A 13272-nucleotide genomic window follows, 5' to 3' on the forward strand; every position below is an offset into this window, starting at 1 on the left:
CGGACGACTTAAAGAGGCTATCGAATGTGAGCCCTAATACTTTGGGGTAGTTGGTGGTCGGAATTATAGCACCATCGACCTGCACATTCAAGTATAGCCCCGTCTTCGCAGTCCATGTGGTGAAAAGTGTGACCGTCGACTTAGTGGCGGATATCTTCATATTTCTCGCAGTGAAAAAGGCGGTAAGATCAACAAATGCAAATGTCCGTCAGTCTGTTGTAATCACGCTATCTTTCGACGAATTGAAATAAAAGGCTAACATTTTGCATACACGATTGTTTTTTCAGAAGGAAGGTTAAGTTCGTAAATGGGCCATGTAGGTCCACGATTTCATATAGCACCCATATAACGGTACCTCCCGATATTCGGTATTTTAATGATTTCAGAGTCATTATTCACCGGAATTGTTTCAAACTTAATTTAAGCAAATGTGAGCATACGTGCTTCTCCAGATCTTCCCTGATATTGCAATATAATATTGACGGTCATTCATTATCAACTGTAGATTCATTTGTCCATCTCGGCCTCTTGATGGATCCCAAATTAAATTTCAATAGCTATGTAATAACAGTGGTAAATAAAGCAAATGGTGTTTTAGATTTTGTTAAACGGTGGGCCAAAGAATTTTCTGATCCATATATAACAAAACAGTTATTTACGTCTCATGTAGACCTAGACCAGATAAAATAGAATCCGTGCAAAAACAATTTCTGCTCCTTGCCTTACGGGGTTTACATTGGAATAGTGATTTTGTTTTGCCTTCTTATGCTAGCAGGCTAAAATTAATTAGATTGCCTACACTTAAAAGCAGACGTATTATGTTGAACTCCATGTTTGTACTAAAAGTATTGAATGGTAAAATACCTTTAGATTTCCTAATCTCATCTATTAGAATTAATGTTCCGTTGTAGATCCGCAATGTAGATCTAGTAGATACTACCAATTATTATGTACCGATTTTCACCGCACGAATTATTCAATGGGCGAACCTCTTAGTAAAATGTGTTTAATTCTGTGTACTGTAATCTAGATTTTGGTATGAGTTTAGAAGTTATTAAATCTAGAATAATTTTATTGTTAAACAATTAAGATACATGTTTTTTTTTACTTGACAAACTAGCTGATGAATTATATTCTGTAGCTGGTTTTCAATTCCCTACTAAATTCCCATTATGATGCTGATCATGATGTGTATGCGATCCCTACGTAATGGGTAGTCGCCCCCCTCCGTCGGCAGGGGTGGGAATGTGAGGCGTGGGAACGTTCGAAATTACGTATTTAGAGTTCGTAATCGGAACTACAGTCTGTGACAGAAAATTGTCTATGCAGGTCCAGGTCTTCGCATAAGCCCCTTACACCAGTACCTCCTTATATTCGGTATTTTGGCGAGTTTAGGTACAATACCCAGCGTAATTGTTTGAGATGCCGTATTTGAAGTTCGTAATGGATGCTACAGCCTATGGCAGAAAATTGTCTATGCTGGCCCAGGCCTTCGCACAGCTCCAATATAACGGTACTTCCCTATATACAATATTTTGATGATTTTAGCTACATTATTCACCGTTTATTCAAGTTTCGAGTTTGAATATGGTAATGACATATGACAAACAATGCCTATGTAGGTCCACGTCGTATAGACACCAATATCACGGCTATATTCGGTATTTTTAAAAATTTAACAGAAGTTTTTAAGGATTTTATTTCCAAATTCGTTCCAAATGGTGGAGGGTATTCAAAGTTCGGCCCGGCCGAACTTACTGCTTTTTAATTTGTTTTTTTAAAGTGAGATATTCGCGAGTGTTTCTCTTTTCCAAGATAATAAATAAAATCGCCATACTATATACTTTTATTCACCCTATCGATCTTATTTCATTAAGAAAATGTTCTTTATTATTATTCGATACAGTTCACGTCAATATATTTAACTAATATTCTCACCAAAACACTCTGTTCCATACTTTTAGTCTTTAATGTAAATTTTTTAAAGGATAATAAATCACAGATCTGAATTATGTAAGCGGACAACTTTTATCCTGAGTAATGACTCCATTGTAATTTTTAAATAGAAATAAATATTCATGGTGTTTATGTAGAGCAATGGGGGAAAAGAAACAATAAGAAAAATAAAACAATTTGAATTAATTTATTTTCTAGCTAAATTTGCTGGTTTATTGAATTGCTTTGTAATGTTTTTTTTAACAAAAAGGTTACCTCTTTTCAATATGGTGTTAACGACAGTGGCCGTGATGGGTTTTGCTTCAAAGACTAATGACAAGTGAACGCAATGGTTCTGAGTGACCGCTGAGGGTCTCATGTCTTCTACTACCACATATGTAACTACTTCCAATGAGAGCATGTGTAACAAGGTGAGATTACCGACAACAACCAACGCCCAGCGACGATCCGCACCTTACGGTCTCCGCCAGGGGAGTTATAGAGGAGATGCCAGTGTGCCAATCAGCATCCTTGATTGATTGAGCAAGGGAAGTTAAGGGACAAAGTATCTTATTTATACATTGCCGCCCACCTTGATATACATGCATGTCTATCAACTAAATAAAGCTAAAAAAAATATATATGTAAATTCATGTACAATAAGATTTACAAGGACGTAAGTTCAGTTTATATGTGAGCAAATTTCATTATATTACATTCAATTAAATTATTTTTTTAAACATCTTGAGAAGCTAAATACATGTATTGGTTGTGTCCATAACGAGACTGGAGTTAGGTGAGTAGGCTTGACTGGGCAGCGAAATAGGTGCAACGTGTCATGTGGGCCTGTGCCACAAGCTGGGCAGATGTTCTGCACGTCGCTGTTTATCCGGGCCCAGTAGGAATTTAGGCGGCTGCACCATCCGGATCGTAATTGAGCCTAAACTACTAGGGATGTTGGGATAGCTCTCGTTCTTTAAGGGAGGGGGATGGTCTCCTAGCACAATGGCTTCTGAGGCAGCATTAGAGTGAATACTATTCAGTCCCGCTTGATAGGCCTGTTGTTCTAGAGGCTCTCTCTTATACCTCTGTACCTCTCTCTAGCTCATGAAGGTCTTTCCTAACGTGTCTGGGCGGTGGTTGCCTATCCACAAGATGGTGATTCGGATGGCTCTGTCTATAACACCAAAGAAGGTATTTCATTGACAGCATTTTGTTATGCTGTCGCACCGGTAAGACCTTCGCCTCCTCAATTAGGTGATCGACAGGTGTCATGAGAAGGCACCCTGTTGCGGTTCTAAGGGCGGCATTCTGGCAGGACTGAACATTTTTCCACTGCGTAGCACTGACATTGGCGGACCATAGTCGAGTCGCATAGTTTACCACAAACCGGCCTATCAAGTTTTAAGAGGTCAACAAGGTTTCCTTATCACCTCCCCAAGTACTGCCGGCCAGAGACTTGAGGACCTTGTTCCTACTTCTAATCTTGTCGGTGATAGCTGTGGTATGCGCGGACGACTTAAAGAGGCTATCGAATGTGAGCCCTAATACTTTGGGGTAGTTGGTGGTCGGAATTATAGCACCATCGACCTGCACATTCAAGGATAGCCCCGTCTTCGCAGTCCATGTGGTGAAAAGTGTGACCGTCGACTTAGTGGCGGATATCTTCATATTTCTCGCAGTGAAAAAGGCGGTAAGATCAACAAATGCAAATGTCCGTCAGTCTGTTGTAATCACGCTATCTTTCGACGAATTGAAATAAAAGGCTAACATTTTGCATACACGATTGTTTTTTCAGAAGGAAGGTTAAGTTCGTAAATGGGCCATGTAGGTCCACGATTTCATATAGCACCCATATAACGGTACCTCCCGATATTCGGTATTTTAATGATTTCAGAGTCATTATTCACCGGAATTGTTTCAAACTTAATTTAAGCAAATGTGAGCATACGTGCTTCTCCAGATCTTCCCTGATATTGCAATATAATATTGACGGTCATTCATTATCAACTGTAGATTCATTTGTCCATCTCGGCCTCTTGATGGATCCAAAATTAAATTTCAATAGCTATGTAATAACAGTGGTAAATAAAGCAAATGGTGTTTTAGATTATGTTAAACGGTGGGCCAAAGAATTTTCTGATCCATATATAACAAAACAGTTATTTACGTCTCATGTAGACCTAGACCAGATAAAATAGAATCCGTGCAAAAACAATTTCTGCTCCTTGCCTTACGGGGTTTACATTGGAATAGTGATTTTGTTTTGCCTTCTTATGCTAGCAGGCTAAAATTAATTAGATTGCCTACACTTAAAAGCAGACGTATTATGTTGAACTCCATGTTTGTACTAAAAGTATTGAATGGTAAAATACCTTTAGATTTCCTAATCTCATCTATTAGAATTAATGTTCCGTTGTAGATCCGCAATGTAGATCTAGTAGATACTACCAATTATTATGTACCGATTTTCACCGCACGAATTATTTAATGTAAAATGTGTTTAATTCTGTGCACTGTAATCTAGATTTTGGTATGAGTTTAGAAGTTATTAAATCTAGAATAATTTTATTGTTAAACAATTAAGATACATGTTTTTTTTACTTGACAAACTAGCTGATGAATTATATTCTGTAGCTGGTTTTCAATTCCCTACTAAATTCCCATTATGATGCTGATCATGATGTGTATGCGATCCCTACGTAATGGGTAGTCGCCCCCCTCCGTCGGCAGGGGTGGGAATGTGAGGCGTGGGAACGTTCGAAATTACGTATTTAGAGTTCGTGATCGGAACTACAGTCTGTGACAGAAAATTGTCTATGCAGGTCCAGGTCTTCGTATAAGCCCCTTACACCAGAACCTTCTTATATTCGGTATTTTGACGAGTTTAGGTACAATACCCAGCGTAATTGTTTGAGATGCCGTATTTGAAGTTCGTAATGGATGCTACAGCCTATGGCAGAAAATTGTCTATGATGGCCCAGGCCTTCGCACAGCTCCAATATAACGGTACTTCCCTATATACGATATTTTGATGATTTTAGCTACATTATTCACCGTTTATTTCAAGTTTCGAGTTTGAATATGGTAATGACATATGACAAACAATGCCTATGTAGGTCCACGTCGTATAGACACCAATATCACGGCTATATTCGGTATTTTTAAAAATTTAACAGAAGTTTTTAAGGATTTTATTTCCAAATTCGTTCCAAATAGTGGAGGGTATTCAAAGTTCGGCCCGGCCGAACTTACTGCTTCTTAATTTGTTATTTTAAAGTGAGATATTCGCGAGTGTTTCTCTTTTCCAAGATAATAAATAAAATCGCCATACTATATACTTTTATTCACCTTATCGATCTTATTTCATTAAGAAAATGTTCTTTATTATTATTCGATACAGTTCACGTCAATATATTTAACTAATATTCTCACCAAAACACTCTGTTCCATACTTTTAGTCTTTAATGTAAATTTTTTAAAGGATAATAAATCACAGATCTGAATTATGTAAGCGGACAACTTTTATCCTGAGTAATGACTCCATTGTAATTTTTAAATAGAAATAAATATTCATGGTGTTTATGTAGAGCAATGGGGGAAAAGAAACAATAAGAAAAATAAAACAATTTGAATTAATTTATTTTCTAGCTAAATTTGCTGGTTTATTGAATTGCTTTGTAATGTTTTTTCAACAAAAAGGTTACCTCTTTTCAATATGGTGTTAACGACAGTGGCCGTGATGGGTTTTGCTTCAAAGACTAATGACAAGTGAACGCAATGGTTCTGAGTGACCGCTGAGGGTCTCATGTCTTCTACTACCACATATGTAACTACTTCCAATGAGAGCATGTGTAACAAGGTGAGATTACCGACAACAACCAACGCCCAGCGACGATCCGCACCTTACGGTCTCCGCCAGGGGAGTTATAGAGGAGATGCCAGTGTGCCAATCAGCATCCTTGATTGATTGAGCAAGGGAAGTTAAGGGACAAAGTATCTTATTTATACATTGCCGCCCACCTTGATATACATGCATGTCTATCAACTAAATAAAGCTAAAAAAATATATATGTAAATTCATGTACAATAAGATTTACAAGGACGTAAGTTCAGTTTATATGTGAGCAAATTTCATTATATTAAATTCAATTAAATTATTTTTTTTAAACATCTTGAGAAGCTAAATACATGTATTGGTTGTGTCCATAACGAGACTGAAGTTAGGTGAGTAGGCTTGACTGGGCAGCGAAATAGGTGCAACGTGTCATGTGGGCCTGTGCCACAAGCTGGGCAGATGTTCTGCACGTCGCTGTTTATCCGGGCCCAGTAGGAATTTAGGCGGCTGCACCATCCGGATCGTAATTGAGCCTAAACTACTAGGGATGTCGGGATAGCTCTCGTTCTTCATCTGCGACGGAAGGGGGATGGTCTCCTAGCACAATGGCTTCTGAGGCAGCATTAGAGTGAATACTATTCAGTCCCGCTTGATAGGCCTGTTGTTCTAGAGGCTCTCTCTTATACCTCTGTACCTCTCTCTAGCTCATGAAGGTCTTTCCTAACGTGTCTGGGCGGTGGTTGCCTATCCACAAGATGGTGATTCGGATGGCTCTGTCTATAACACCAAAGAAGGTATTTCATTGACAGCATTTTGTTATGCTGTCGCACCGGTAAGACCTTCGCCTCCTCATTTAGGTGATCGACAGGTGTCATGAGAAGGCACCCTGTTGCGGTTCTAAGGGCGGCATTCTGGCAGGACTGAACATTTTTCCACTGCGTAGCACTGACATTGGCGGACCATAGTCGAGTCGCATAGTTTACCACAAACCGGCCTATCAAGTTTTAAGAGGTCAACAAGGTTTCCTTATCACCTCCCCAAGTACTGCCGGCCAGAGACTTGAGGACCTTGTTCCTACTTCTAATCTTGTCGGTGATAGCTGTGGTATGCGCGGACGACTTAAAGAGGCTATCGAATGTGAGCCCTAATACTTTGGGGTAGTTGGTGGTCGGAATTATAGCACCATCGACCTGCACATTCAAGGATAGCCCCGTCTTCGCAGTCCATGTGGTGAAAAGTGTGACCGTCGACTTAGTGGCGGATATCTTCATATTTCTCGCAGTGAAAAAGGCGGTAAGATCAACAAATGCAAATGTCCGTCAGTCTGTTGTAATCACGCTATCTTTCGACGAATTGAAATAAAAGGCTAACATTTTGCATACACGATTGTTTTTTCAGAAGGAAGGTTAAGTTCGTAAATGGGCCATGTAGGTCCACGATTTCATATAGCACCCATATAACGGTACCTCCCGATATTCGGTATTTTAATGATTTCAGAGTCATTATTCACCGGAATTGTTTCAAACTTAATTTAAGCAAATGTGAGCATACGTGCTTCTCCAGATCTTCCCTGATATTGCAATATAATATTGACGGTCATTCATTATCAACTGTAGATTAATTTGTCCATCTCGGCCTCTTGATGGATCCAAAATTAAATTTCAATAGCTATGTAATAACAGTGGTAAATAAAGCAAATGGTGTTTTAGATTTTGTTAAACGGTGGGCCAAAGAATTTTCTGATCCATATATAACAAAACAGTTATTTACGTCTCATGTAGACCTAGACCAGATAAAATAGAATCCGTGCAAAAACAATTTCTGCTCCTTGCCTTACGGGGTTTACATTGGAATAGTGATTTTGTTTTGCCTTCTTATGCTAGCAGGCTAAAATTAATTAGATTGCCTACACTTAAAAGCAGACGTATTATGTTGAACTCCATGTTTGTACTAAAAGTATTGAATGGTAAAATACCTTTAGATTTCCTAATCTCATCTATTAGAATTAATGTTCCGTTGTAGATCCGCAATGTAGATCTAGTAGATACTACCAATTATTATGTACCGATTTTCATCGCACGAATTATTCAATGGGCGAACCTCTTAGTAAAATGTGTTTAATTCTGTGCACTGTAATCTAGATTTTGGTATGAGTTTAGAAGTTATTAAATCTAGAATAATTTTATTGTTAAACAATTAAGATACATGTTTTTTTTTACTTGACAAACTAGCTGATGAATTATATTCTGTAGCTGGTTTTCAATTCCCTACTAAATTCCCATTATGATGCTGATCATGATGTGTATGCGATCCCTACGTAATGGGTAGTCGCCCCCCTCCGTCGGCAGGGGTGGGAATGTGAGGCGTGGGAACGTTCGAAATTACGTATTTAGAGTTCGTAATCGGAACTACAGTCTGTGACAGAAAATTGTCTATGCAGGTCCAGGTCTTCGTATAAGCCCCTTACACCAGAACCTTCTTATATTCGGTATTTTGACGAGTTTAGGTACAATACCCAGCGTAATTGTTTGAGATGCCGTATTTGAAGTTCGTAATGGATGCTACAGCCTATGGCAGAAAATTGTCTATGATGGCCCAGGCCTTCGCACAGCTCCAATATAACGGTACTTCCCTATATACGATATTTTGATGATTTTAGCTACATTATTCACCGTTTATTTCAAGTTTCGAGTTTGAATATGGTAATGACATATGACAAACAATGCCTATGTAGTTCCACGTCGTATAGACACCAATATCACGGCTATATTCGGTATTTTTAAAAATTTAACAGAAGTTTTTAAGGATTTTATTTCCAAATTCGTTCCAAATAGTGGAGGGTATTCAAAGTTCGGCCCGGCCGAACTTACTGCTTCTTAATTTGTTATTTTAAAGTGAGATATTCGCGAGTGTTTCTCTTTTCCAAGATAATAAATAAAATCGCCATACTATATACTTTTATTCACCCTATCGATCTTATTTCATTAAGAAAATGTTCTTTATTATTATTCGATACAGTTCACGTCAATATATTTAACTAATATTCTCACCAAAACACTCTGTTCCATATTTTTAGTCTTTAATGTAAATTTTTTAAAGGATAATAAATCACAGATCTGAATTATGTAAGCGGACAACTTTTATCCTGAGTAATGACTCCATTGTAATTTTTAAATAGAAATAAATATTCATGGTGTTTATGTAGAGCAATGGGGGAAAAGAAACAATAAGAAAAATAAAACAATTTGAATTAATTTATTTTCTAGCTAAATTTGCTGGTTTATTGAATTGCTTTGTAATGTTTTTTCAACAAAAAGGTTACCTCTTTTCAATATGGTGTTAACGACAGTGGCCGTGATGGGTTTTGCTTCAAAGACTAATGACAAGTGAACGCAATGGTTCTGAGTGACCGCTGAGGGTCTCATGTCTTCTACTACCACATATGTAACTACTTCCAATGAGAGCATGTGTAACAAGGTGAGATTACCGACAACAACCAACGCCCAGCGACGATCCGCACCCTACGGTCTCCGCCAGGGGAGTTATAGAGGAGATGCCAGTGTGCCAATCAGCATCCTTGATTGATTAAAAAATATATATGTAAATTCATGTACAATAAGATTTACAAGGACGTAAGTTCAGTTTATATGTGAGCAAATTTCATTATATTAAATTCAATTAAATTAATTTTTTTAAACATCTTGAGAAGCTAAATACATGTTGACGGGCCCCGAAATTACCCAACCAAACGAGGTATATTGTGCTGTGGGGAGACCAGGTTGTTGGATCATTCTCGGCTTAATGATTTTATAGTAAATTTCTGGACCCAATACCATCGCTACTGGACCAGAACAATCAAACGATGGGTCCGCGAGTTCCAGACCAACAAAGGCTTCGCGTGCTGTCGAAGGAATGGTCATCAATGGTGTTAAACCGCAAGTAATGGTTGCTACACTGGCAGTAACAAATAGCCTATGACCCGGGTCAAAACGTGAGGTAATCGTAACGTCGGCGTAAGACATATTATTGACTTTGGTGGTGGGCCATCGAAGGTCATTTATTAGGGATGCACACACCTGGCTGACTGGGCAACAGGGGTCTAATAAAGTCCTAACTGGAACGGTAGAGTTAGGCAGACATATATTCAGACGTAAGGTAGGGCTAAAGGACAATACACACAATAATACGGGAGTTGGTACTATGTGTGATGGTGGTGCGGGAAAGATACCTCGGGGAACTAACCATCTCGACGAATTTTGTGTCCGGTTGGAGCTGTCCTCTTGGTGCTCATGCAAAATGGAGTGGTGCTTTTTCCCGCAATAATTACACCGTTTGGGAACAGGACAGAACTTTGAAACATGACCAAGACGCAGACAATTGTAACAATAAAGATGACGGACGCACACGTTTTTCCACAGTCATTCTTCAAAAAATCAAGCATTTGTGTAATGGATGATGCTGGGAACATAACCGACACTGAAACGACGATCTTGACGACGACGATGCCACACGTGGAGGTGCTGAGGTAACCTTTGGCTTAAGGGCTATAATCGTTTCAGCATTTGGGGGAACTATCATATGAGGCTGACTCGGGAGTACTATCTGGGAAACAATCGGTTGAGGGTTTTGAACCTGGGGATCTATAGGCTTAGGGGGTTGTGTGGTGTCCACGTTTTTATGAAACGGTGGGCCAAAGAACTTTCTGATCCATATATAACAAAACAGTTATTTACGTCTCATGTTAGACCTATATTAGAATACGGTTCTGTTGTACGGGATTGGAATAGTGATTTTGTTTTGCCTTCTTATGCTAGCAGGCTAAAATTAATTAGATTGTCTACACTTAAAAGCAGACGTATTATGTTGAACTCCATGTTTGTACTAAAAATATTAAATGGTAATATACCTTCAGATTTCCTAATCTCATCTATTAGAATTAATGTTCCGTTGTAGATCCGTAATGTAGTAGATACTACCAATTTTTATATACCGATTTTCACCGCACGAATTATTCAATGGGCGAACCTCTTAGTAAAATGAGTTTAATTCTGTGTACTGTAATCTAGATTTTGGTATGAGTTTAGAAGTTATTAAATCGAGAATAATTTTATTGTTAAACAAATAAAAAAACATGTTTTTTTTATTTGACAAACTAGCTGATGAATTATATTCTGTAGCTGGTTTTCAATTCCCTACTAAATTCCCATTATGATGCTGATCATGATGTGTATGCGATCCCTACGTAATGGGTAGTCGCCCCCTCCGTCGGCAGGGGTGGGAACGTTCGAAATTACGTATTTAGAGTTCGAAATGGAAACTACAGTCTGTGACAGAAAATTGTCTATGCAGGTCCAGGTCTTCGTATAAGCCCATTACACCAGTACCTCCTTATATTCGGTATTTTGACGAGTTTAGGTACAATACCCAGTGTAATTGTTTGAGATGCCGTATTTGAAGTTCGCAATGGATGCTACAGCCTATGGCCGAAAATTGTCTATGCTGGCCCAGACCTTCGCACAGCTCCAATATAACGGTACTTCCCTATATACAATATTTTGATGATTTTAGCTACATTATTCACCGTTTATTTCAAGTTTCAAATCTGTATATGGTAATGACATATGACAAACAATGCCTATGTAGGTCCACGTCGTATAGGCAACAATATCACGGCTATATCCGGTATTTTTAAAAATTTAACAGAAGTTTTTAAGGATTTTATTTCCAAATTCGTTCCAAATGGTGGAGGGTATTCAAAGTTCGGCCCGGCCGAACTTACTGCTTTTTAACTTGTTTTTTCTTAAAGTGAGATATTCGCGAGTGTTTCTCTTTTCCAAGATAATAAATAAAATCGCCATACTATATACTTTTATTCGCCCTATCGATCTTATTTCATTATGAAAATGTTCTTTATTATTATTCGATACAGTTCACGTCAATATATTTAACTAATATTCTCACCAAAACACTCTGTTCCATACTTTTAGTCTTTAATGTATATTTTTTAAAGGATAATAAATCACAGATCTGAATTATGTAAGCGGACAACTTTTATCCTAAGTAATGACTCCATTGTAATTTTTAAATAGAAATAAATATTCATGGTGTTTATGTAGAGCAAATGGGGGAAAGAAATAATAAGAAAAATAAAACAATTTGAATTAAATTATTTTCTAGCTAAATTTGCTGGTTTATTGAATTGCTTTGTAATGTTTTTTCAACAAAAAGGTTACCTCTTTTCAATATGGTGTTAACGACAGTGGCCGTGATGGGTTTTGCTTCAAAGACTAATGACAAGTGAACGTAATTGTTCTGAGTGACCGCTGAGGGTCCCATGTCGTCTACTACTACATATGTAACTACTTCCAATGAGAGCATGTGTAACAGGTGAGGTTACCGACAACAACCAATGCCCAGCGACGATCCGCACACTACGGTCTCCGCCAGGGGAGATGTAGAGGAGATGCCAGTGCGCCAATCAGCATCCTTGATTGATTGAGCAAGGGAAGTTGAGGGACAAAGTATCTTATTTACACATTGCCGCCAACCTTGATATATATGCATGTCTATCAACTAAATAAAGCTAAAAGAAAATATGTTATATGTAAATTCATGTACAATAAGATTTACAAGGATGTAAGTTCAGTTTATATGTGAGCAGATTTCATTTTATTAAATTCAATTAAATTCATTTTTTAAACATCTTGAGAAGCTAAATACATGTTGACGGGGCCCGAAATTACCCAACCAAACGAGGTATATTGTGCTGTGGGGAGACCAGGTTATTGGATCACTCTCGGCTTAATGATTTTATAGTAAATTTCTGGACCCAATACCATCGCTACTGGACCAGAACAATCAAACGATGGGTCCGCGAGTTCCAGACCAACAAAGGTTTCGCGTGCTGTCGAAGGAATGGTCATCAATGGTGTTACACCGCAAGTAATGTTTGCTACAATGGCAGTAACAAATAGCCTATGACCCGGGTCAAAACGTGAGGTAATCATAACGTCGGCGTAAGACATATGATTGACTTTGGTGGTGGGCCATCGAAGGTCATTTATTAGGGATGCACACACCTGGCTGACTGGGCAACAGGGGTCTAATAAAGTCCTAACTGGAACGGTAGAGTTAGGCAGACATATATTCAGACGTAAGGTAGGGCTAAAGGACAATACACGACTTATCGGTAATACGGGAGTTGGTACTATGTGGGATGGTGGTGCGGGAAAGATACCTCGGGGAACTAACGATCTAACCATGTTCCCAACCACCGTTTGGGAACAGGACAGAACTTTGAAACATGATAAGGACGCAGACAATTGTAACAATAACGATGACGGACGCACACGTTTTTCCACAGTCATTCTTCTAAAAATCAAACATTTGTGTAATAGATGATACTGGGAACATAACCGACAATGAAACGACGATCTTGACGACGACGATGCCACACGTGGAGGTGCTGAGGTAACCTTTGGCTTAAGGGCTATGATTTG

This window comes from Musca domestica, unplaced genomic scaffold (assembly GCF_030504385.1).
Source record: "Musca domestica strain aabys unplaced genomic scaffold, Musca_domestica.polishedcontigs.V.1.1 5, whole genome shotgun sequence".
Classification (NCBI taxonomy): Eukaryota; Metazoa; Arthropoda; class Insecta; order Diptera; family Muscidae; genus Musca; species Musca domestica.